Here is a 26745-nt window from a genome sequence, read left to right as displayed (position 1 = left end):
CTAACCCTAGCCCCACTAAGGGTGTAGGGATTAATGGATGGATGTGTTGAAGTGCTAGAAAAGATAATCAGAATGACTTCTCTGTTCATATGCCACCTTCCTTCAACACACACACATCCTCACCTGTGTGTTCCTGCAAACATCACACAAAATACACCAAATACATATGATGACTTGTGTACCTGAAGGGACAGGAACTGAGCTGACCTGGAATACCCACTTCTGGTCCAGTTACTAAGATAACTATATCTAAATACCCTGTCCTAAATGCATCCCTGCCAGTTGAAGTCCTTGCAGAACACAGTGCTTGGGTGAGTTGGCTTGGCTTTCAACATTTCTTGACCTTGGACTAGAGACCTTTCATCTCAGCAACACTCCTAAGGCCTGGCTCCCCCAACAGAATTTCCATTCCTTTCTGTTGCCTACCTCCTATGTCCTTTCTTAGGACCATTCCAGAAACCTGGGCTGCAAACTGCCTGCTCTGGCATGCAGCTCCTGTTTGTGGACCTCCACGGAAAACAATCTCCATTAATTATACATTGGCAGGAACAGAGGGAATAGTGGAGTGTGTGTGTGTGTGTGTGTGTGTGTGTGTGTGTGTGTGTGTGTGTATTTATTCTAATGAGCTGAATTACCTACTGCTTCTGCCCAAGAAAGATTAAGAAAAAAAACAAGTAGAAAGCTACTTCATGACTTTGGTTTGATATTTTGATCTTCTATAAATGAAAAAAGAAGGTGAACAAGAAAGTCGTAAGCTGTAGCTGAGGTGAGAGCCGCCTAGCATTGGTTTTCCTTGGTAAGCACCTGTCACCCTCTGTCTAAATGGAATGAAGCTTAGTTATTAATATTCTAAATTTACTTTAAGGTATTGGCTCTGGCTAATTTTGTGTGTGTGTGTGTGTACATAGTATTATTCTATTTCAAGGTATATATTCTGTGTGAAGTCAAACTTCACACCATGAGACTTCCTCTATCTCATCCTCCAGTATGTAGTCCAATGTTGGGTTTGTCAACAATCCTTAGTTCTTCTCCCTCATAATCTCATGTGAGCAGTCTCTCCTTGAGCCACATCCTGGAAGTGAGCCATGCTTGTTTGCTACCAGCATGTCCTCCCACAGCAGTCATAATACACTGGACTTTGCCTTGGTCATGTTTTAACTGCAGACCAACCATCTGTTTAATATAACCTACATCTGCCAGCAGCCTCTTGGCAGTCTGAGAAGTGATTTTTCTAAAGGAAAATGATACTTACTCATGAAATGGCAGCAGGGAAAAGATTTTATTGACGTTTTCCCACTTTGACACCCTCAGGTCTTCTAAGGCCAAGGCCATAGTTGGAAAATACAATCAGTGTCACTTGACTTAACAATTCAAAGAGAGCTCAGTGTTCCCCAGAAGTTTCAATTAATATGTCATGGAATATTTGGGATTTTTTTTCACACCAGCTCAAGCTTCGAAGACAGTAGGCTAAACAAATGACCTAAGGGATAAGACTGACTAAATGTTGGCACAATATTCTATAGAGTAATCTGGTCACTGATCATAATTGCATAGTTTAGAATCACCATCATATTGCAAAAGCCATCCTATTGCAAAATACCCAAATGCGTAAGTTTCTTAAGATAAAATAACCATGGCTGGCCATTCTTATTTCTTCATGACATTTGGTGAGTTGATGCCTACCTGCATTCTAAATCTTCAGGGGAGCTGCCATAACATAGCACAGCAACTTGGCCTCTGGATACAAATCAACCCGATTGGTTCAGGGCAAACTCCAAGATCCTCCTCATCTGGTTGATGTGGCAGTTTTGCAGGCAATTTGTTACTAAGCTCCTTGTCTTCAGTGCTAAGTTCAGGACTTTTCATGCCGATACACTTGTTCTGGGTCAAGAGTACAACCGGTCACTGAGGAAATTGGACAAAAAGCACAGATTAAGTTCAGCTGGCATCTCTAAACATTCTTTGTCAATATTGGTCTTCTGTGCTGTTCAACCAAAGGTACACCAAGGCAGAGGAAACCTAGTCACATAGCTTCAAGTAGGTGGATTTCCTAATTGTAAGATTAACTTCAGGGCAAGTTATAAATCAGGAATTTAGCAGATAAAGCATCTCCCAGCAATTTTCCCATAAAGGTTATTTGTAAGGTCCATAAGAAATATTCTCACAGTTCTCTAACATAAATAATTCCCATATTTCATTTTTATAGTTCATTCTCACAGCTAAGATAGAGTAAAATTAGAGGGTTTTTTTTTTTTACAATTGATAATAGTGAATGCTAACTAAATTTAAAGAATGAGACAGTTTTTATTTGTAAATCATAACAGACATAGATTTGAAGATAAAATTATTATAAACAAAACGGAAGAGGAAGCTACAGATGGGCAGGACCTGCCTGAACCCCTGCTGACACCCCTCAATCCCAAGGGGAAGCCTGCAGATTTCTCGGGGAGACCAATGGCCTCCTGGCAGCCAAGTGCAAGCAACCACCCTGAACAGTTTGAGGAATCATGTCAACATGAGTATATGTTCTCTCATGGGCTCTTGGGCAATGGTTTTAGGGTGTGTAAGTCTTGGACCCCAAAGATTAAGGACCAAATCCTAACCAAGTCCACTAACTGGTGAGTCCCTATTTAAGAAAATCCATTACTCTTATTTAAATTTTAGCAAGGTCAGATTTGAAGAAAAATCAGATTGTCTCTTTATCAGTCTATTTCCCTTTCTTGAAAATCCTAGGTTAAGCTGATATCTAACAAGTAGCATTTGTACTATAACAGAAAAAGAAAATGACAGAGAGGGCATCAAAGAACTCTGAAAACAGTAAAATAACAGCATCTCTGCCCCTCTCCTGAGAGGCCAACATACAAGAAATTCCCTATTATGGGAGCCAGGAGGAAAGAGGAAGTTTGGGCAGAGATCCAGGGCTTGTCTCTGGAGAAAGTGAAACGTGCTTTACTAAGTTCCCAGCACAGAGGTGCTGCACGCCACAAAGCTGAGTCATGCATTGGTCCGCCATCAAAGATAAACTGTTACCAAATGAATCAAAATTCTTCAGCCACTGAGGTAAAAGGGAAGTTTCGGAGCCGGTACGCTGTCTAGGCTTCTGAGTGCTTTCTTGGATGCATTCCACCCGCATCTGCTTGCTTTAGGTGGCAGACTACACAACTGTCGCCAGACAGCGGTGCAGGGCAGGCAGATTCTGGAAGGGTTTTGTCTGCTCTGGGCAGAATTTTCCTCTCTCGTCTTCCTGGGTGGAGTGGTGACTACAAAGAGACAGAGAGTGTCCTGCTGCTCGCTGCATGTGGCTTAGGCTGGCCAATGTCCTGCGTATAGAAGAGCCATCCTGATCAGCCAGCCCTGCTTCAAAAGGCCTGTTAAAAGCTCCTGCTGCCAGACCTTCCAAAAATAATCTTTTTAAAAATTTATATATATATATACACATATATATATGTATATATATATGTGCCTATATATATATGTTTGTGTGTGTGTGTGTATATACAACAGCTTTATTGAGGTGTAATTCAGATACTGTACAATTTATTCATTCACTGTTTTTAGTACATGTATGGACCTGCACAACCATCACCACAATCAGTTTTAGGACATTTTCAGCACCTTAGAAAGAAACCCAATACCCAGGGCATTCCTCATTTCCTTACAACCTCTTTAACCCCTAGAAACCATAAACTACATAATCTACATTCTACTCATGGGTTTCCCTATTCTGGCCATTTTATGAAGTGGGTACAACATGTGCTTTTTTTTTTTTCTTTGTAACTTCCTTCTTTTATGAGCATGTGTGATGGTTTTGAGGTGCATCTGTGTTCTAGCATATATCAGGACTTTGATTTTTACACATATACTTGCTAACTTTTATTTACATACTCAAAAATGGATAGATGTTTAGGTTTCTAATGTTTGAATATTATGCATAATGCTTCTGTATAAATTTTTATGTGCGTACTTGCTTTCCTTCTCTTGGCTCTATCCCCCCTCCCCCGAGAGTAGAACTGCTCAATGATAGTGGATCTTAATGTTTCATGTCTTGGAAAATGGCTGGACCATATTCCAGAGCATTGACACTATTGTCCATTTCTACCTACAGTGAATGAGTTGTATTTTTTTGAACAGTGTCCCTTATAATTAGCAATCTTTTTAAATTTATTTGACAGAGAAAGAGGGTGGGAGAGAGAGAGGACATGCCAGGGCCTCCAGCCACTGCAGATGAACTCCAGATGTGAGTGCCCCCTTGTGCATCTGGCTAATGTGGGTCCTGGGAAATTGAACCTAGGTCCTTTGGCTTTGTAGGCAAACGCCTTAACTGCTAAGCCATCCCTCCAGCCCTGCAATCCCCCCTTTTTTTTAATGTAGTTACCCTGCTGGGTATGGGGTCCTTATTTCACTGTGGTTTCCATTTGCATTTCTCTGTTGGTAAATCATGCTGGGCTTATTTTCTTTTGCATGTTGGTTATTAGTATATCACTGGAGAAAATGACCACTTAAATCATTTGAAAGATGTTATAGAGCTCATGTCAATGCTTATGAGGGGATTAGACCTGTGTCTGGCCATGACAGGGTGGCATCATGTAGCTGCTGTCAGGGGTAGAATCCATGAGTGGTCAGGACCTGCAGCAGGGCCAGAGTGAAAGGAACAGAATAATGTCCTGAATGATGCAACAGATCCTCATGAATAGCTTCTAGAACTGTGGGGCTCTGTTTTATGTGTCAACATGACTAATACATTCCTGGTACAAAATCCCCAATGTGCGGGCATGGTAGCATACACCTTTAATCTCAGCACTCTGGAAGCAGTGGTAGGAGGATCACCATGAGTTTGAGGCTACCATGAGACTACATAGTGAATTCCAGGTCAGCTTGAGCTAGAGCAAGACCCACCCTTTAAAAACCCATACACATATATCCCCAGTGCGATGGCAAGAAGAGGTAGGACCTTGGAGAGGTGAGTGGAATTTGTGCCTTTATAAAAGAGGTCTTAGGGAGACCCTTCATGTCAGGTTAGGTTACATTGAAAGCAATCTCTAGGAAGTGGACCCTTATTGGACACCTAATCTTATGGCAACTCTGCCTTACACTTCTCAGCCTGAAGAACTGTGAGACATAGATTTATGCTGTATGTTAGTCAATAAGTCCATGGTGCCATGTTATAGCAACCTGAACAGACTGAGACACTACCCTACCAACTAGACACAACTGTGCAGGTATTTAGGGGGCGTGATTGCTATCTGTAATCATTCAAGGGGTGTGAGGAGAATACCCTTAGTAAGTCTAGCAGCTTGATCCAGTTATCCGAAAGGGCTTTACCAGCACATTTCACAGTCCCCAGGAGAAGATTCTGCCTTGGGCTTCAACTCAGGCTCAAGAATCCCAGCCTTCCCTTCCTCCAGTCTTCTTCTCCACACTATTCCCTTCCTATAGCCTTCCATCCCCACAGCCAGCCCCAAGGATTTTGTACTTGGCTAACCAGCTGATTACATGAGAATGGGAGCTAATTCCTTTCCTTATATCCATGTGAAATGTATCCTATCCATTATGCTCTCTAAGAGAGCTTTGACTGATACAAACACTAAGGAGTTTTGGAACTATCTCAAAGGATTTCTGTTCCTCCCAAGCCCAAAGGAGACAGTAAGTGTGAGTGAGGAAAAATGCTCTCTGGAAAGCAGGTCTAGCCTCATGACCAGACTTTTATTGGTCACTGCATCCTATGTGGTTTCACCTCCTCTTTGATCAGTCTATACCTCTTACCCTCTAACCCTCAGCAGCAGTGGTACTCCTAAACTGGGGACATTTGTGTCTTCCAGGGGACATTTTTGATTGTCACCACTGAGTGAGAGGCTATAAGCATCTAGTGCAGAGAGGCCTGGGGTACAGCTCAACACCACAGCACCCAGGGCAGCCCCATAGCCAGTGGCGCAGTGCTGACACCGAGAACTCTTGCTTGAGGGATGTGTCTGTCTCCTGCTCCTCTTCTTACTGAGGAAGGCCTGAAAGGAAAGGCCTCTGATGCACTCAGGATGTTTGCACTTGAAAACCACAACAATCTGGGTCAGACAGCCCCAGGTCATAAGCACATTTTAAACTATAAAACGGAATTTCTCAAGGAGGCAGTTTTTCTACTACTTAGTTCAACAGTAGAGAAACTGATTCTTGGCCCCTAAGAAGGTTGTTGTACAAAGACCCCAATAATATCTGAATGTCTTTTTGACATGTAAGACTATAGATGTTTCACTCTAGAAATGCTTATTTTATCTTCATTTATTTGATTGAGCCTCATTTTGGGAAAGTAAAGACAGGCTTTCAAAGATACCTCCTGACTCATTTTAAGAGAATAGCAGAACAATAATGCCATGGGGTCTTCGCAGTTCCTTCCTGGTAGTTGCTGAACACTCACTGCCTACAACACTTGCCTCCCACCCCCGCTAGACACGGCGGTGCTTGCAGGAGCTTATTGCTGACCATGGGCTAAAATCTTCTCCCCCAATGTTAAACCCATCATCTCCTAACTTAAAATCATGAGTTCCGAAGTGAAAGTTATCTGTGTACAGTACTCGCTAGTATTGAAAGCTTTAGGCGACTGAAGAATGGGAAATGTAGTTGCGGAGCTGGAGCCTGTCTGAGAAGCTGCAAAGGGTGAATGCTAAGGGAGGAACTCCTTTATCTCCATAGCTTTCAGTGTCCTGAGCCAGGTGTCTCGGCTTTGGCAAAGCAAACTACAAGTTACCCTTAACTTCAGTTCTTATGACTTTGCAAGAAAATGTTTTCTTGTTTTCATTTTTTGTGTGCCCGTGTGTGTTTCTGATCCCTGTACACTTCATCAAAGTATCTTTTAACTCTGCCTATTTAATGTCTGAGAGGCCTCATTAGGAGCTCATTTTATTAGACAGTTAAAGGTTTTTCTTTGTTCCTTTAAGCCCAGGAAGTTATATTGTATAGTGTAAGAACCCTTAAGATCTCTCAAGGATCTATACAAATTCTAGTCTCAGAAGATTCATCTCAGACCAAACTACTTCCCTTGCTCCCCAAAATTCAGGCAAACCCCTCCTCAGGGTCTAGTTTCTTGGCATGCCCACCTCTGCTTTCCATGAGCTGAGGGAGTGAGTCCACTTGTGGCCTTTATAATCTGGCCTTTGGAACACTTGAATGCTCTGCCTTTTAAAAGACTCTAAAATAGGATTTCATTCTAATAGATCATTGGACCAAGTCAATAAGTTCCTGGCAGGTCTGGCTCCTTCGTCAGAAAGAAAAGTTGGGAAACCAAAGTCATTGAAAGAGTCATACTTTCCATTTCTAAAACCAGGAAAGATGAGGACTGGCCAGCATCCCAGGATCCCAGATCAAAGCGGTCAGCAGTACCATCAGCTCCTGCTTCTGCTGTTTTACACCCATTCTTAACTTTTTCACACTCAACTGACAGGGATTGTATTTCCTCAGCCATTTGTGCATTTTTCCCCCCTGCGGTATCTCCTCATCTATCAAGTCGCCTCACTCCCCAGCACAGCATGGCCTGTAGTTCTTTTCCATGTATGCATGCTAATAGATGTCTGTGAGTTTATCTGTACCTGTGTCAGTCCATATTAGTTAAACCTTTTGACCACTTAAGAGGAAAGGAAACTAAGCTCTCACAAAAATAATACGTCAGTGTTTGATAGGAATAAGACTACATGAGTTCATCTTTCTACCCAAACACCCACTGTGTCCCACATACTTGCTTCATTCCACTGCAATTCTTTGTTATGAGTATGTCAAAATTATCTCTGGGGCTGGAGAGGTGGCTTAGTGGTTAAGCTCTTGCCTGTGAAGCCTAAGGACCCTGGTACAAGGCTCAGTTCTCCAGGACCCACGTTAGCCAGATGCACAAGGGGGCACACACATCTGGAATTCATTTGCAGTGGCTGGAAGCCCTGGCGTGCCCATTCTCACTCTCTCTCTCTCTCTATCTGCCTCTTTCTCTCTCTGGCCTTCTCAAATAAATAAATAAAAATGAAAAAAAAAAATCTCTGGGCCGGGCGTGGTGTTACACACCTTTAATCCAGCATTTGGGAGGCAGAGGTAGGAGGATCGCCATGAGTTCGAGGCCACCCTGAGACTACATAGTGAATTCCAGGTCATCCTGGGCTAGAGCGAAACCCTACCTCGAAAAACCAAAAAAAATAAAAAAATTATCTCTGAGAGTAAAATTTCCATATATTCTGTACCTTTCAGGGCATGATCAAATAATCCTTGGTATCTCTACTCAACAAATTAGTTTCATTTATTTTAGGGGGCAATATTCTTATTATTCAAGTTTCCTGCCAATTTCTCTTTCCCAGGTTAATTTCTGTTTCATACTAAAAAAGGCTCTATAAAGTAAAAAAAAAAAAAAAGCATACACAAAACAAATACACACACAGTCCACACATCCACATCCACACACACACATACACAGATATACACACATATACATGATTTGGGGCTTTGCCCCTACCTCTGGAACTTTCACATTTATAGGGATGTTGTTTGTCCATTTATGTCCAAAAGGAAAAATAAAATAATAATTTGAACATGTCAGAGGCTCTCCTTTCCATTTCATCTAACATTTAGATTTGTCTGATCAATACACATCCTTTTATCACATTATAAAATGTTGAGGTACAGTCATTTTAAGAGATACTTATTGCTATATATTTAAAGTCCCTTGTGTTTTTAAAGCAGAAAAAGAAACAGACTAAAATCTTTGTGTATTGACAATTTCTTGATTTATAGAACTAATCTTGTAGGCTTGCTCATGAGAATTAGAAGATTCAGTTCCTTTATACCATATATTAAGTCCAGACTTTTGAGAAAATCTGTAGTAACCTGTGAGTGTTTATAATCTGTTCAGTCTGGATGGATGCCTATACTGACTGACACAGTGTCTCTTGCAATTCCAAGTGGTTAATGGGCTTCAGAACTCAAGGTGTTGGTAGTACCCTGGGCTTGTCTGACCATGGTTCAGTGGCAAATGACGTACCTGAGAACAGAACAATCCAGTGCAACACAAATGCCATCTTATGATTTCTTTCATTTTATGGCATCTGAACAATGGAATATCTTTATAAAACTGTAGGAAATGTCAGAGCCTTTCCTCTAGGACAGAATTTAAAGTGCGACCGAGTGACATCTCTAGAAGTCCTAGTTTTATTTTATGCCTTAAAGTTGAGAGATGTTTAAGCGCTTTTCTTTATATGACAGGTTTAATAATTGGTGTTTATATGGTTGGTCAACTGGGCATTCTAGACTATACTGTGTGTAGTGTAGCCAGCCAGTAGAATGGAAGGGTGAGCAGAGTCTTATGTAATAGTAGGTGAGCTTTCTAAGGGGGACGTCCCTGAACATTCAAGTCATAGAACTCATATTAGGAAGGAAGACTTCAAAGCCATACAACAAATCCTACTCATAATTTCAAAAGTGTTGAACATTATAGCAGAGTCTCACCAGCAGCAAGATTGGTGGTAAGAAGTACTTTAGATTTGGGGAGCTGAAATTAACTCCTATCCATACTACTTCCTGTAGAGCATAGTGATTATTTTTCCAAAATTTCCATCACACCAAAGTCTGTTTTATTGTTTATTTTTTCTTTGTCTTGAGGCAGGGTCTCACTGTAGCCCAGGCTGACCTGGAACTCCCTACACAGCCTCAGACCAAAGTCTGTTGGGTGTTTGCTTTGAAGCTAACTAGATTTGAAACTAGATCATATTAATTGGCTTTCTTGCTGCTATGGCAAAAAACCTGAATCAACTTAAAAGGAAGAAAGGCTGGTTTTACCTTATGGTTTTTTAGAGGTTTCTGTCCACAGTTGCTTGGCTTATTACTTTCAGCCAATGATGAGGCAAAGGATCTTCGAAGGAAGTGCATGGTGGAGCAATGGATCTTACCTTATGGTATTCAGGGCAAAGAGTGAGAGAGGTCCAAAATGATTTATCTTTCCTTTCCCGATGACCCTTAGCAACAGCATGCAAAGGGCCATCCAAAAAAGGCCCACTGACAAGTTTTCCCTAGATACAACCTCATTTTTTAATAGGAGAACCAACAGCAAACAGCTACATGTTTTGTGAGTTTGTTATCTGAAGGAGTTGAAATAGTACTCCATTGGAGGCTTAATGTAGCAAAATAAAGTATGCAATTAGATACTGAAGCCTGCAGAAGTTCTATTCTGGGACCACAAGAGGAAATTTCCAAGTACCTTTTCCAGCTGATACTAATGGGTGTTCATTTTCCATGGTTCGTGGAGGAAGCAATTTAACATGCTAAGGACTAATGCGAATGTCCCATAAACCTGCATGTCCCATAAACCACACACTAAAATTCCAGCTCTTTTGAAGACTTTCCAAGTCTCTGAAAAGATTTTTTTCTTCTCTTTTTACCTTTTTTTGATCTCTTTTATACCTAGAAATACTCTAGAGACAACACTTATTCATGGATTGAACAAGTTCAGTAGGCCAAGCCAGCCTGTCAAAACTACAGTGGGAGTCACCAGTGACAAAGTAAAGAAAGAACCTGCCAATTACTATGTAAGTCCGCCAGCCATAGAACCCTAATGCCACATGTATTATCACTATTTATTATGCCGAGTGTCACACAGTAATTATTTAAGCTGTACTTTTTTTTTTTTTTCTGGCCCACTTTGTCTTACTCAGTAATTATCCCAATTTGATGGGATAAGTACAGGAAAATACTGGAAAAAATGTTGAAGGGGGCCAAAAGGGCTTTGTAAATGTTGGCTGTGTGGGGATTCATGGATGATTCAAGGCTTTTGGATTTTTAAATGTGATCAAATATAATGCATAAAAAGAGGCGGGTAACAAAAGATAAGGACTAGGAGATGCAAAAGAAGATAAAGCAAGGAAGGGCATTTGAAAATGGGCTTGTTTTGAACATATGCATTGCTTGAAATGAGGCTTTGATATTTAACAGGACATTCCAAGGAAATCTCAAGAGACAAGTGTGCTTGGCGCTATATTGTGAATTATTAGCAAAGAAATAAGGCTAAGAACCATGAAGTTGAATAATCCTGTCTAGGGACTACAAAGTGAGAAAGCAGCCAGAAACAGGATTCTGGGAAGGACCACAACTGAAGCTGCCAACAAAGGAAAAGGAAAGGAAGGAAATGGGGGAGGGCTGGAGGGATAGGTAGACAGTTGAATAAAAGCCGTGGCCAAAAACTTCAGAGAGGGTAGACTTGAGCTAGATAATTGTACACATCTTCTAGGACTTCCATACATATTATCTCGAAGTCCAAACAGAGATCTGCTCTTTTAGAATCCTGGAGGCTACAAGTCCAAAATTAAGACATCAACAGGCCCATTCTCCATCTGGGAAAAATCTTTCCTTGTCTCTTCCTAACTCTCCATGGCGCCCATCAGACCTTGGTATGCATACAGCTACATCATTCAAGCTCTGCCTGACCTTCTTTGTTGCCTGTCTCTATGTCTACCTTCTTTTTACAAGTTCATCTGTCATTAGATATAAGGACCACCTTAATTTCACAATGACCTCATCGCCATCCTTAACTAATTTTAGCTACAAATGTCTTATTTCCAAATAAGGTGACAGACAGACTCAGTTCCCAGGTGGATTTGAATTTGAGGGCGATGGTTATTCTTTAACCCACTTCAAGTGGACAAAAATGATGACATACAACCATTACACTCTTTATCTTTGAGACCATTACATTTCTCTGAGAAATACTCAGACATAACAAAATGGGTAAGATGAGAGAAGGAGAGTCTTAAAGGAGTGTTGAGGATTATGATTTAATGGTTTTCTTCCCTGTACCACACTCACTTCTTTCATGTGGAGCATAGGTCATACATTGTACATAAATTCCAAAATTCCTTCAAATACAAAGAAAGGTCCAAGAACATCAATGAAATCTGGGCTCTCAAGGCTCAACAAGAAGATTTTTAAAAGTTGTGTGGTGTTAAGTTGGAGCCCCAGTGCTCATATTGCCAAATGATATATTTTTTTTCCTGAATTTGATGTCCAGACTGAGTTGTTTTTTTCTTTTCTTTTTTGAGGTAGGGTCTCACTCTAACCAGGCTGACATGGAATTCACTATGCAGTCTCAGGTTGACCTTGAACTCATAGCAACCGTCCTACCTCTGCCTCCTGAGTACTGGGAATAAAGGTGTGCACTACCATACCCAACCTGATTGATGTGTTAGTCTCTTTGTAGTCTGCCTCCCAGCCACTATAACTCTATTTCCCCACTGATTAAGCCAAAATACAGATAAGAAGTTATGTCTTAACAGTAACAGAGTTTGAATGCATACTGTGGTTTATGCCTTCAGAAATGAACTGTCTATGAACTAGTGCTTCAAAAAGAGGGATATGAGCTAATATACAAATATATTTGCAAACCCAAAAACAAAGATTTTCAAACTGGTTACATTTTTCAGTTTTAGGATTTGAGTTGTAACACACACTAGAAGAAAAAAAAAAAAGGATGATAGCATGGAACAGTTATATTATAGCAAACACAAGTTAAATATCATGACAAAAATAATTTTTATGAGATTATTGGTGCTCACTAAATATTTAAAAGAAAATGAAATAGTAAGAATTGATTTAATCCTAAACAGTGATTGGAATAAAACCATTGTTTCTTCACAACTGATTTCTAGTAATTGGTTTGAGTGTATCTGTGACCAAACTCTACACACAAGCTTGAATTCCATGGCTATCCCGCATGTCTGGACTGGACTTCAAGTGCATCCTGGACTTGATGGCACTGTTACAATGCTTGTCATGGTGTTTTCCCCCCAAAAAGAAGTTTATCTAGCAAAGAGCCGTCACCAGGGTTGTCACACCTTTTCCTCTTCTTTCCAGTCAAGAAAAATGTAATGGCATTTACTACAAACAATGAAAAAACTTCTTATGGATCAAATATGCAGGAATTCAGCTGTTAAATTCCCTGGGGGTCTCATATGTCATTTTCAAAAGCTGATGGAATCACATGGTTTTAACAGATACAGATTTCACTATATGGACAAAATTATGACATTTTCTAGATAACCTAGAAGAGAGGTTTCAAAGATTGGCTAGTGTATTCCTTTCTCACGCCCAGATATACTAGTATACAACTCTTTTTTTAAAAAAAAAAATTTGTTCATTTTTTATTTATTTATTTGAGAGCAACAGACACAGAGAGAAAGGCAGAGAGAGAGAGAGAGAGAGGGAGAGAGAGAGAATGGGCACACCAGAGCCTCCAGCCACTGCAAACGAACTCCAGACACGTGTGTCTGGCTAACGTGGGTCTTGGGGAATTGAGCCTCGAACCGGGGTCCTTAGGCTTCACAGGCAAGCACTTAACCCCTCAGCCATTTTCTCCAGCCCTAGTATACAACTCTTAACGAGCACATACGTGGGCCCAGAATGCTCTATTTGGAGGGCACAGAAATCCCATCGGAATGGGCATATTAGATAAAACGTATATCTGTGTATCCTGGCAAATCTTGTCTTCTGGATTTATTGATCCTATGCATTCAATGATAGAGTGTTTTCATACTATAGTGGGTAGAACAACACTGGAAAAACAGCATGATGAAAACTTCTATCTCTCATACTCATCACCATGGTAGAATTTTCAACCAGAGATGCAAAACCTAAGAATAATAGTACATGAACTGGGGAGATAGCTCAGTAGTTAAAGGCACTGGTCTGCAAGCCCTGGTGGCCTGGGTTCTAATACCTAGTGCCCACATAAAGCCAGATGTACAAAATGAGATGCATTTGGAGTTCATTTGCAGTGGCAAGATGCCATGGCATCCCATCTCCTCTCTCTCTTTCACTCATTCATTAATTCTCTTTTTTCTTGTAAATAAATAATTTTTTAAACAAAATTTTACAAAAAGAAGAATAAGCACGAGCTGGTCTGTCACATTAGTGCTGGTTGAGGACATAGAAGTACCAAAGGCATCACTTAGGTAGGATGACCAGGTTAGATAATTCTGAAGGAAAACCCAGAAGTCCAAGAAGTTGACCCTATTTAGGCTGGGCTAAAATGGCCATGCTATAAGAAAGTAGGACTGCACATATAAGTGGAGAACCTGAAACCATGGGCCATGAAAGGAGGGTGATTGGCCAGCTACTCAAATGTCCCATCAAATCTGTGCTTGTGCTTTCAGTCAATGACAGGTAAGCATCTGAAAATGGGATGCTTTCCTGATGTGTGAATGACATGTTGGCATTCTCTAAAGAAATTTAAAACCGGGCTGGAGAGATGGCTTCATGATAAACGTACTTGCCTGCAAAGCTTAAGGACCCAGGTTCAATTCTCCATGCCCCATGTAAGCCAAATACACAAGGTGGTGCCTGTGTCTGGAGTTTGTTCGCAGTGGTTAGAGGCTTTGGAACACCCATTCCCTCTCTCTCTTTCTCTCTGTCTCAAATTAAATAAATAAATAACCCAAAATAAATAACCCAACAAGTTAAAAAAATAAAGAAGTCTGAAACCTCTGAAGTGTATGCTATGGGGTGGTCTAGAAAGAGCCAAAAATATTTAAAATATTATTTCTGGTACATCTGTGTGATAGCAGAACTTTGAATACATGCATGGTTTGGAATGAGGGTCAGAATGGAATCACTGTGACTCTGGGTCCAAATGGCTCCTGCCCTTGAAGATACATGACTTCCCTACCTATGATGCCTGGTTGAATTCTCCTAACCCTCTGCTTATATTATGGAATTGCTTCCTTTATAGTATCATTTATACTTGATGTATAAAGAAGTTACTTTTTTTTAAAATTAATCACTGCTTATGATGCAGAAGTCCCTAAAGATTTGAAAAGGCATTTTAGGGAAACTTGCATTTAACTAATGACACTATTTTTGTTTTAAAATAATAAGTAAAATTATAATCATAGCATCTTTCCCTTTAATTTTATAAGCTTGGAGGCCCAGTTTTACCCTTGAGGATGAGCAAAGCACTATGATGACTGTGTAATAGTGTGTTAGGGGGTCCAAGAAGGTCTTTGAACCCCAAACCCTAGATTCATTTCTAATTTTAATCAAAGAATTGAATAAAAAAGAAGACTGGGAAGGATAATTATTAAACTATTATATTTATTAAGGGAAAGAGCCAAGAAAAGGCACCCATGTACCTAGAGATCCCATGTGGAGGTCCTGGAAAAATTGCAGAAAGAAAAGAGAGAAAAGAAAGTTCAAGGAGCTCCTGCCATGTAGGGAGCTGAAGGGGGTAAAGAAGTCATGTGGAGAGTAGGGGCTGGGGGACCCTTCCTACTGGGTCTGGGCCTAAGCGTGTGCCTGGTCAACCCAGACCCAGCAGAGGGAAACCCCCCCCCCACAGCTGGAAGTTCCCAGTGGTCAGAGAGCCTGCCTTCCCCTTATAAAGGCATTTATAACCTATGGTTGTGGCTGTCTTCTGGCTCAGGTGAGCCAAAGGGACAGCTGGTTGATCAGAGCTAGGGGCTGTCTCAGGAAGAGGCTACCCTGAAATCAAGTTCTGGAGCCTGAACTTGATCAACCTCAATGTTTAAATCCTATGAAAGACCTTCCTCCCAGGGGGAAGGGGGGTTGTCCAGGTTGTTTGTAGAAAATCAGGTCTAGGGAACTAGGAAAGAGATAAGAAGTCAGATCATCTTTGATTTTCAGCAAATCAAACTTTTGATTTCTAGCAAGTGCTAAGTGTCCTGCCTTTTTCACCTTCAGGGGTTCAGTCATCCTAACTGTACCCCCACCCTTCAATTGGAAGAGAGGACTAATGAGATAGCCACACCTCACTGATGGCTTTGAGCACTGTGATTCTCAGTCATATAGCAGGAACAAATGAAGGAGGTCACATGGAATTCTGATGTTCAAACATAGTTCATGAATAAAGTTCATTACACAAGTTGATATTTACCAGGTTTTGTAACATAAGAAAATTCTTATATTAGCATATCTAGGACTTCAAAAATAATGTTCATTAAAAAAATTATTGTAATAAAAATAAAAATTGCCTTTCTATTTATTAGCAGTAAAAGTTATTCATTCCTAAACATATATTATTAACAATTACCTACAAATACCTCCAGAAACATGTTACTATATGAAGGGAGAATTATGTTTCTTATCATTTTAGTGTTTGTAAAGGTGATTATATGAGAATGCATCTATATGTAAATATATAAATGTATACATTCTTATATGTTAATTGATTTTTTATTTTTTTACTGATTTTTTAAAAAATTAAATAGTTTTGTATTCAGTAAACTCAGTCAGTTTGGTACCATTATTAGGCTCATCCATGACCTACCCCCTCCCCTTGGCCCCTCCTTGTTGAGGTAGATGGGTCATGCATTGTGGAGTTAGTCCACAGTTATGGGTAAGATAAATGTCTCTGCACATCATGACACAACATGTGGCTCTGACATTCTTTCCAATTTTTGTGGTGATTTTTTTTTTTTTTGTGATTGGGTAAGTTCACTGAGAATGATCTGTTCCAGGTTCAACCATTTTTCCTCAAATTTCATTGTGCTACTTTTTCTTACTGCTGTATAGAATTCCATTGTGTAGATATACCACATCTTAGTTATCCATTTTTCAAGACCTCAATATAAGACCAGAAACTCAAATACCACTGGAAGAAAATTTAGGAAGTACTTTCCATGATATAGGAATGGAAAAAGACTTCCTGAACAAAACCCCAGTAGCTCACGATCTTAAACAGTCACTCAACCAATGGGATCACATGAAGCTGAAGGGTTTCTTTACAGACAAGCATACTAAGCAAAGCCAACAGATTACCCACAGAATGGGAGAAAATATTTGCGGGTTATCCTACTGATAGAAGCCTAATCTCTAGAATCTACAAAGAACTCAAAAATCTAAACAGTAAGAAGTCAAACACCCCACTCACAAAATGGGGCAAAGAGCTGAACAGGCAGTTCACAGAGGAAGAAATACAAATGGCAAACACACACTTAAGAAAATGTTCATCATCCCTAATCATCAGAGAAATGCAAATTAAAACAACTATGAGATTCCACCTTACCCCAATAAGGATAGCAAACATCAAAAAGTCAAATGAAAATAAATGCTGGCGAGGATATAAAGAAGTAGGAACATTCATCCACTATTGATGGGAATGTAGGATGGTACAACCACTTTGGAAAGCAATATGGAGACTCCTGAGAAAGCTGACTATAGAGATACCAACAGACCCAGTGATTCCCTTACTGGGCATCTACCCTAAAACCTTCAAACCACAGACCAGAGAGATTTGCTCAACCATGTTTGTAGCAGCTCAATTCGTAATAGCTAAAAACTTGAATCAACCCAGATGTCCATCACTTGTTAATTGATTTTTAAAATGTAAAATATAAATATTTCAAAAGTACATAAACATTTCTTTCCTATTTTTAACACCTTAATGAAGTGTTAAATTTCAGTATATCTTAATCATACAGTCTTTCCAACTTAAAATACTTTGTTATATGTCATTTTCAAAGATAGGTTATCAAGCCATATTTTATCTTTCAAAATTGCTTTAGAGAAACTCTTTTAATACATAGCATGTCTATCATGTGTGCCTATGGTCTAACATTTGCCTTAAATGCCAGTGAAGATTCTCAATCACCTTCTGTGCTTCCCTCTTAAGAGAGTACATGAACATATCTAAATGACAATGAACAGAAGCTGGTCATGTATTCAATACTCATGAAACATCTATTTTTATGACAGTCACTCTTTTTGGCCCTGGAGGTATAATACTGAGTAAAGTGGTCAAGGCATTCACCTTACCAGGTTCAGTGATGGAGACAGATAATACAAGCAAATCAACAAGAAGTTAACATTATACAGAAACTAGGAGAGACCTGAGTCACAATCATACAGTTTCCAGGTTTTAAGCATTATGATTAACTTTAATCCTGTCATCTAACTATACCTGATTTGAGCAACACAAACACACAGGTACAAATATCTGAGGCTGTGAGGTAGAAAAGGAGGGCCCATGAAAAGAAATGGAGGGTAGGCTGACATCCTCAGCCAACAAAATCATATGTGGTATGGTCTATCACCTCAGATTGGCCAACAGTGACAGATGAAAAAACAATTGCACCAAAGTCTTGCTTTGTGAAGTACTGAGTTTATTGGATGACTTATAGAAGCACAGGAGAGGTGTTACTCACAGTACAATGGCCAACTGGAATGCAGCTCTATCATCAAAAAGTGCACCCAGCATGATGGACGACTCACAGAAGCTGTATCCACACAGCTCCCTACAAGACTTGTAGTCAGGTCCCTCCGAGTCTCTTCTCCCCGGCAAGTACTAACTGCTTTGACACATTGAGGAAGGGGCTTCCTAAGTGCTTTAACTTTCCTCCACTTCGTGTGTCTTATGAACCTCATCCTCCTCTCCAGGATGGAATGTTTCAATTTGAGAAAAGAGTTACACAACATGGTACTTAACTCAGAGATACCTATATCTGCACTATCCAATGATGTGCATCCTGTCTACATGTATGTCTATATTTAAGTGAGATAAAGTCATGTGCAACATAAAAGTCTTTTGTTCCTAAGTCTTATTAGCTATTTAACCAGTGCTGAATATTTGCCCATAGTGGCCACCATATTGAACAAAGTGTGGATCATTTCTGTTATGGCCAAAGGTTCTATTGAACAGCAACCACCTACAGTGTGAAGGCAAAATGGGAAGATTTGAGAATGTTGTTTGAGGTAGCAGAGGAGGTCAGTGATGAACTAGGATTGAGATATAAGTAAAATAGGAGAAGGAAAGAGAATCCAGTCGCAGTTATATCATGTGTAAAGTGAGAACAATCAGTTCATGGTTTTGTGTTTTACCAAATACTGTACTTACAATGATTGCAAGAATCAATGTAGTACTACACATTATCTGTTGGGTGGGATTGAGGAGAGGAGAAAGGAAAGTAGGGAATGTTGCCTTTCATTATCTATTTCCATTATTGTTTTGTTTTAAATGATTTGATTTAAATGATTTAAATGTAGCTTATTTTACTTTAAAACTTAAAAAAAAAAAAAGGTGTGTGGTGGTGTACTCCTTTAATCTCAGCACTGGAGAGGCAGAGGTAGAAGGATTACTGTGAGTTCAAGTTCACTCTGAGACTACATAGTAAACTCCAGGTCAGCCTGGGCTACAGTGAGACTGTATCTCAAACATACACACACACACACACACACACACACAAAAACAGTTTCTGTTGAGGGAATGAAAGGTAGTTGGAAACATACAGGGATTTGCAATTGTTCATGGGAAAGAGAATGGTGTGTCTCCACAGTCAGTAGACAATGAAGTAGCCAAGTCTGAAAAAGGAAGGAAGTGTGTGATAGGGGAGAATGAGTAGCAACCTGATCTTTATAGAGCTAATAACCTTGCTGTAGCCAAAGGTTGACATATACATGAAATTCAGATTCGTGTCTTAGTTACGCACTATGTCTTGGAATCTAATCTAGCAGTGATTAGAGGGAAAAGTATGTAGTCTTTCTTGGAACCTCAAAATCAGCACAGCAAAAAGGATAATGTTCAGAGAAAGGTCTCCAACACAGCCCCTGCCCTGGCACACACATTGCTAGCTAATAAAAATAGGACATCAGAGTCACAGCTGGGGGATATAAAACATCATGAGCAAATTCTTAGAAAGGACATGGAATAAAGTTAACCCAGCCCATCTGTATGCTTGACAAATAATCAGGGATATTTATGGGGTTCCTCCAAAGGCATGCAATAAAGGAACAAACGGTAAATATTATACTGTTGTGTTAATGCTCCAATTGGCACACTCCAAAGACAATCAAGGTCTCCCAGAATGCATGCACCTATGAATAGAACTCAATGTCCTAGAGAAAAAATTTAAACACAAAAGTTATCAGATCACTTTTGATACCAATTGCAGATGCTGCTCTGTCATTCCATTTGTTTTGCCCCCTTATTAGTTTTAAAAATATTTCCCCTAAACAATATTCAGACAGGTGTGACAGTATTGCAGCCTTTTTTTTGTAAGATATATGAATAATAAAATAAATAATTAAAGGTCTAGAGCTCTCTGTTGGTAAAGTGCTTGCCTTGGAAGCATTAAGCCCTATGTTTGATCTCCAGAACCCACATAAAAGAGCCAGGAGTGGTGGTACCTGCTGGGAGGCAATGCTGAGGAGGCAGATACAGTAGATCTCAGGATCTTGATGACCAGCCAGTCTATCTTATTCAGAGAGTTCCACACCAATGAGAGACCCTGTCTCAAAAAGCATAGACAGCACCCGAAGAAAGACAGCTAAGGTTGTCCTTGGTCTGCACATACATGTGTCCACATGTACAAACATGCATATACGTGTACACACACACATGTATAAATTAATTGATAGTTTTTTTAAATGCTAGATACTTCTGGCTAAATATTTTCAATAAACTTGAATCATGTTTTACTCTACTCCAAACATACCTCAGTAGGAATATAAAATACCAAAGAAGAAACAACAAAAGCATCTATGGGAGCTAGAAACAGCAGAGACACAAAATCAGGGCAGAACCATGAATATACAGGGCTATGGGTCTAGAAAACAGTGATAGTGTGAACTAGCTTGTATGAAGTACATAGGACTGAAATTGTCTGATGCGGGACAGGGAAGCACTATTTTGAAGTCACCTTTGTACTTGTAAAAGAAGATGGGAAAATACTTGACAAGCTATGTCTACAGCATACAGAAGGGCCCAGGCCACTGCAGCTGGACGATATGCACTTACTAAACATGGTCCTGACACCTAGTGACTAGATCTGAGGTATATTTATAAGCCACACAGTTGGGATCTCTTCACAGTTCTTCACACATCATGGAAGCAAGCCCAGGGAATGGTAGAAATGGGTACAGATTCTCTATGCAGGGTCAAGGATATCCTGTTTGTACTATGAACTTTAATTAGGAAATGAGATGATAAAACATATACAAAGTTAGTTTTCAAACTACAGGAACAGCAAAATTCTGATTTTCTGATTATAAAGCTGTCCCCTCATCTTAGGGACTTTTCAAACAACACCTCATGAGTATAAACTCAGATGAGTTTCAAAGGGTACAAATAGAATTTATGGAGGAGTTGGAGAGTCACAAAAAGCTTTGAGGGATTAGGATGGGAAATGACTGCCAAGTCACTAGTGTCCGCTGTGACACACACCCAAGGGTAGGACCAAACTCTGGAGGCTTTATTACAGAGAGTTGGGGTGCACCAAGCTTTTGTGGGACATGCCATCAACAGCTCTAGGAACCCTCTTGTGTGGCAGAGCAGAAACCTTTTTTCCTTAAATCTTAACAATCAGCCAAAGCCTTAGAAAGGCCTTTGCCTTAAAAACATCCTTTGTGATAGTGTGCTGAAGTTGGTTTCTTCCTTGAGTACAGGGTGGGACTTATCTTTTTATTCTACCATATCCTTAAATTGCATGTCAGATACATAGATATTAAGAGAATCTTTAGTATTCAAGGTGGTAGCCTATGGAAAAGTTCATTACTTCTCTCAAATTTTCACCCCTACCTGTCTGCATACCCACTGCAACAGGACTTTGCAGAACCTAGCCTACATGCAGAGTGTATTTCCTCATGGGCTGATTCTGAGCTTGGCCCTGGCTCAGCTTTTAACCATTAGGATGGATGTCACAGGGCTAAGGGCTTGACTGTTTGTAAAAAGTCAGGTTTGCTCTCTCTCTCTCTCACTCGCTCACTTTGTCATCACCCCAGCTATCCTGCTGGTCTCAGCATTGTGTGAATATGGAAGCAAATACACACTCTGGAACCAAACCCCGCTGAACACAGCCAAGAGCAGTTAAACTCTAGTCAATCCAAATATGTAGGAAATGTAAATAATATTTTTTTTCTATAATCCACTGGTTCTGTGCTTTTAAACAGTATCATGACTTGCTCAAGTCCTCCATTTCTTTCTGCATGGGAAATAACTTCTAGTCACTTGAAAGTTACAAATGAGAAGTGAAAAAGAATCCTAAAGTATTTGAGTAAAATTAGATAGAGAGATTTTAAGAATTTCTTAAAGAATAAACCAAAAGCATAAACATAAAAACTACTAATCAATTTTCCTACTGAATCAGTTATTTTCTCAGTACTGGGTAAAACCCCCAGACCAGTAGCAACTTAGGAAGGATTCTGTTTTCACACATTGTTCCCGAGGCTAGAGTCCATTATGACAGGGATGGAACCTCAGCAGGAACTTGAAGCTGCTGGTCATATTCAGCACAGTGGCAAAGCAGAGCAGATGAACACTGCTGTTCAGCCAAATCTCTCCTTTTTATATAGTCCTGGATCCCAGACCATGGAATGGTGCCTCCCACAGTTAAGGTCTATCCCTTTAACTAACGTAATCAAGATAATCCATCACACAGATGTGCATAGAGGCTAACTTGATCTACAAATCTCCCACAGGTGAATGTAGGAGCTGTCAAATTGACAATCAATATAAACCATCATACCTGCCTTTAATTTTAATACTCTAACAAGTAAGACAATAAATAATGAGATAAAGTATGGCCCACAGTCTTGGAGATGATAGTTGAGATAATTGTGCTCACAAAACATTATAATCCAGGGCTGGAGAGATTGCTCTGTGATTAAGGCACTTGTCGGTAAAGCCTAAGAGGTTGAGTTTCATTTCCCAAAACCCACATAAAGCCAGATGCACAAAGTGGTACGTACTTCTGGAGTTCATTTACAGTGCCTGAGCCCTAGCTGCCCGTTCTCTCTCTCTATTGAGTGTTCTGACACACACCTTTAATCCCAGCACTCTGGAGAGGAATGCTATGAGTTTAAGGCCACCCTGAGACTACATAGTGAATTCCAGGTCAGCCTGGGCTAGAGTGAGACCTTACCCTGAAAAGCAAACAAACAAACAAATAAATGCTGAACATGGTGGCACATGCCTTTAATCCCAGCACTCTGGTGGCTGAAGTATGTGAGTTCGAGACCAGCCTGAGACTGCATAGTGAATTCTATGTCAGCCTGGGATAAAGTGAGACTCTACTTAAAAAAAAATTATAAACCAGAACATTTAAGATTAATACAATCAGAAAAGTCAATCAAACAGTAGAAAATGAGCTGAGAAGATGAATAGGCCATTCGCAGAAGAAAACATCAAATGACTAGTAGTAAGGTGAAAAGATGTTCTATCTTCCTTCTGACCAAGGAAATATAAAATAATACAATCCGATATCATTTATGCTTAAAAGACTGGCAACACTAAAAACATTAGGCAACCCTAATTCTTAGTAATGGTGTGAAATTATGGTTCTAATATAATTCCGGTAAGGTTATAAATTGGCACCTTTATGTTGAAGAATGTTTGACATTGTCTGGTGAGAATGGGATCTAGGGCAATCCCCTGTGTCCATGTTAAAAAGAACTGGTGCCAACCACATGCTTCTGCCTCTGAGTTAGAGAAGTCAAAGTTTCCACAGATTTCTTTGTCTATTTTTGAAGCAATACTTAGCTGCTTGCTCTAGGAAACATTCGCTATGAAGATAAGATTATGAGGTTGCAAAGATAAATTACTTCTCATGATTAACAGCTTACCCAGTCAGGCTTCCTGCAAGAGAAGAATCTTGCCTGGCTCTGCTCACCAATTCAAAGCTCTTAGGACATAACTACTGCCCAAACTAAACCAGCATGGGTCCTTTGGCTTTGCAGGCAAAGGCCTTAACCACTAAGCAATCCCTCCAGCCCTCTTAACAACTTTTAAAAAATGGAGTATAATGGACATGAATTAAATGAAATGCAATAAAATACAATGAATAAGACATATTAAAAATAGGGCTGGAGTGATGTTCTAGTGGTTAAGGCACTTGCCTGCAATCCAAAGTACCAAGGCTCAATTCCCTAGGACCCACATAAGTCAGATGCACAAGGTGGCATATGTGTTTGGAGTTTGTTTACAATTTAAGTGGGAAACATACAGTTGGTGTCCACCCTATTATTTTCCTGTAAATTTAAGCATGGCTAAATTTTTTGCATTGAAACACCTTTGAAAACATCAATTGCTATAGCATGACTGGTGATTAATTATTAACTGAGAACCTAAAGTACACACAATACTTATATGTTTGTGGTAGTCTATGAACACTGGTTTCAACAGAGTTCCATCACAAGTTTTGTAAGGAACAGGACTGGTTATCCATGACGACTACAGAGTATAATCCCCTCAAGAAAGAAACACAGCGGGTTGCATCAAACCCATACTGGCTCTAGCCCTGTGCCATCCAGGGTCACTCAGTTATCTGTGTCTCCCACCCTCTCTTCCAAGAACCTAAAGTTATATTCAGAAATGGTAGTTGAGAAGGCTCTACAGTTTCTTTACTTGAGGAGTTCTCTCTCTGGGTGGACTGTGGGAAAGAAAATAAGACTTAAGGGTGACCCTTCATTGGAAAGCCCTGGTGGCCATTACATCTGGAAAGTCTCACCAATCTGAAACTCAAATCTTGACGGGTTTTATTATGACATGGAAACAGTCAACATCAGAACCATTCATAAACTGCAGATGAATTACAGCTCCCTGGCAAGCCCTGAGCGGCATGTGCAGTTTCTCTGTAGTGGCTGTTTGTATTGGCACTGGAGGCAGCTTGGCTCTGCCCAGGAGGATCCTGAAACTGGACCATTGTTTCACAGAACTGACCAGTTGTCTAATGAAACTGGCTGAACACATTTTTTGTTTTCATGTCATATAAACAGAGCTTAGTTCTGGGCCTCCCCTCCTGGAAGAACTTGGCCAGATCCCAGCTTGACATACAAAACTGGAGACATAGACATGACCCTGTAAAACTCAAAGCAACATCATATCCTTTGTCTTTCCCCTAAATAATTGAGAATTTTCTTTTCAAAGTTAAGAGAAATAAAGAATAGCTTTTGACATACTTAGAAGTATATGGTAGGGCTTAAGTCAACAGAAATCAATATTAAATGATACAGACATTTTTTGTTCCAGGGAAATCACATTATTCTCTTCAGAGAGAGGAGGATTCATTTGCCCAATCATCCAGCATACTGGAGTCAATATTAGCTTGGCGCTGTTGCCTTCCACGGAGAAAATTTAGCACCACACAAGCCAAGCAATCAACTTGTTCAAGGTCAGATGTTTAGCAGAGCTCAAATCTCTTAGTCTTTGGCCTGGTTTTCTTGACTGTTGATGTAGCTTTCTCCATCAGCTGTGTTTGCTTCAAATAATTTTAATTTGCTTTACTTTTGAATTTTTCAGTTTTCAGTAGAAATCAGTCATAGTCTCGCTCATGTTGGAACAGTTCTTTTCAGAAAAAGTCCAAATTGAAGTAGGTCTCATTTTTCATTTTACTATAAGGAACTGAACCGGTAAAAACAAGCCTCCAATGTGAGTAAAGGTTGGGAGTGTCTCACCTATTGGGAACCATCTTATTTTCCTATGTGTTATTTTTTGTCAATATTCATCAGTTGCCTTTCTGCAGGTCATGTAACGAATGGTATACAGAGACTGGGTGATGCCAACCTTCCACCCTTGCTTATGGGTATATGACAATATATGCAATGACTCCTTTTGTTCATTATTTCCTCAAGAACAGATCTTGGCTTGAAAAGGTAGTTGAAGACAATCTACCCATTGTCCTTTCAGGAATTTATATGGTGCTAATTAATATTAAACAGCAGGAAACAAATATGTCAGCAGCTCATGATCTCACTACCCTGTCCCTTGTCTGCAATTTCTTTACAAATTGCCAAAGAAAACAACTAACTTTTTCTTTTATTCAAGTGATGTTTGTGCACAATAGTGATCACGTCACAACAGAGGGTTCTATTTGAAAGAAAACTTTTTACAAAATATATATGGAAACAATTGATTCACCAAATTGTACAGAAATAATGCAGAGATATTTGACTAGGTGTATGGGTTTTACCAGGTTTAATAAAACAAAAACAGTGCAGCCTTTGGGGGCTGGGGAAATGGTTCAAAGTGGATAAAGTACATGAGCACCTGAGGCTGGATCCCCAGCACCCGTGTAAAAGTCAGATCTTCTGGAGATTTCCTGTATTCCCATCATCTCTACAGTGAGAATACGAGCCAGAGGCAGGAAGAGCCCTGGGAGCTTGTGGGTCAGCTGCCCTAGCAAAATTAAGTGGTGAACAAAAGAAAAAACTGCCTCAAACAAGCACGATGGTGAGGACTGACAGCTGAAGCTGTCCTTTGACCACCACATGCATGTCATGGCACATGTGTGCCCATATTCACATGTCATCAGCATGCATACACACACACAACTACAACCCTATGTTAACTACTTTTTCTCAACTCAGTGTTAATGTGAACGTAGGAACCACAGCTTAGTCCATCGTAATGCAAGTGTCTCTCATAGTGTCACTGTGCTAAAAGGCCACGTCAGGTGAACTTTGTAAAAATTACTTTAAAGACTATTTAATTAATTAATTTATTTGAGAGAGAGGGAGAGGCAGATACAGACAGAGGATGGGTGTGCGGGCCTTGAGCCACTACAAACGAAATCCAGATGCACGTGCCACCTTGTGCATCTGGCTCACATGGGTCCTGGGGAATCGAACCTGGGTCCTTAGGCTTTTCAGGTAAGTGCCTTAACAGCTGAACCATCTCTCCAGCCCATAGGTGAACTTTTTGATTCCCTAGAGTTCTGTGTCCTACTTTACGTGAAAAGTGAATAGAGTATATTTATAATTCTTCTTTCAAGAATTTCTTTCCACTGTACCATC

The 26745-nt window shown here is 40.0% G+C and overlaps 1 long non-coding RNA gene across 1 annotated transcript in view; it reads right to left on the bottom strand.

Moving 5' to 3' along the window:
* Positions 1-26745, bottom strand: part of LOC123462989 — an 83642-nt gene that overhangs the window by 15348 nt on the left and 41549 nt on the right. The window contains exon 3 of the long non-coding RNA XR_006638615.1: positions 1684-1905. This is a non-coding gene — a long non-coding RNA (uncharacterized LOC123462989). The remainder of the gene's footprint in view (positions 1-1683; positions 1906-26745) is intronic.

Source organism: Jaculus jaculus, chromosome 8, assembly GCF_020740685.1.
Source record: "Jaculus jaculus isolate mJacJac1 chromosome 8, mJacJac1.mat.Y.cur, whole genome shotgun sequence".
NCBI classification, from domain to species: domain Eukaryota; kingdom Metazoa; phylum Chordata; class Mammalia; order Rodentia; family Dipodidae; genus Jaculus; species Jaculus jaculus.
This window is presented reverse-complemented; position numbering and strand designations above follow the sequence as displayed.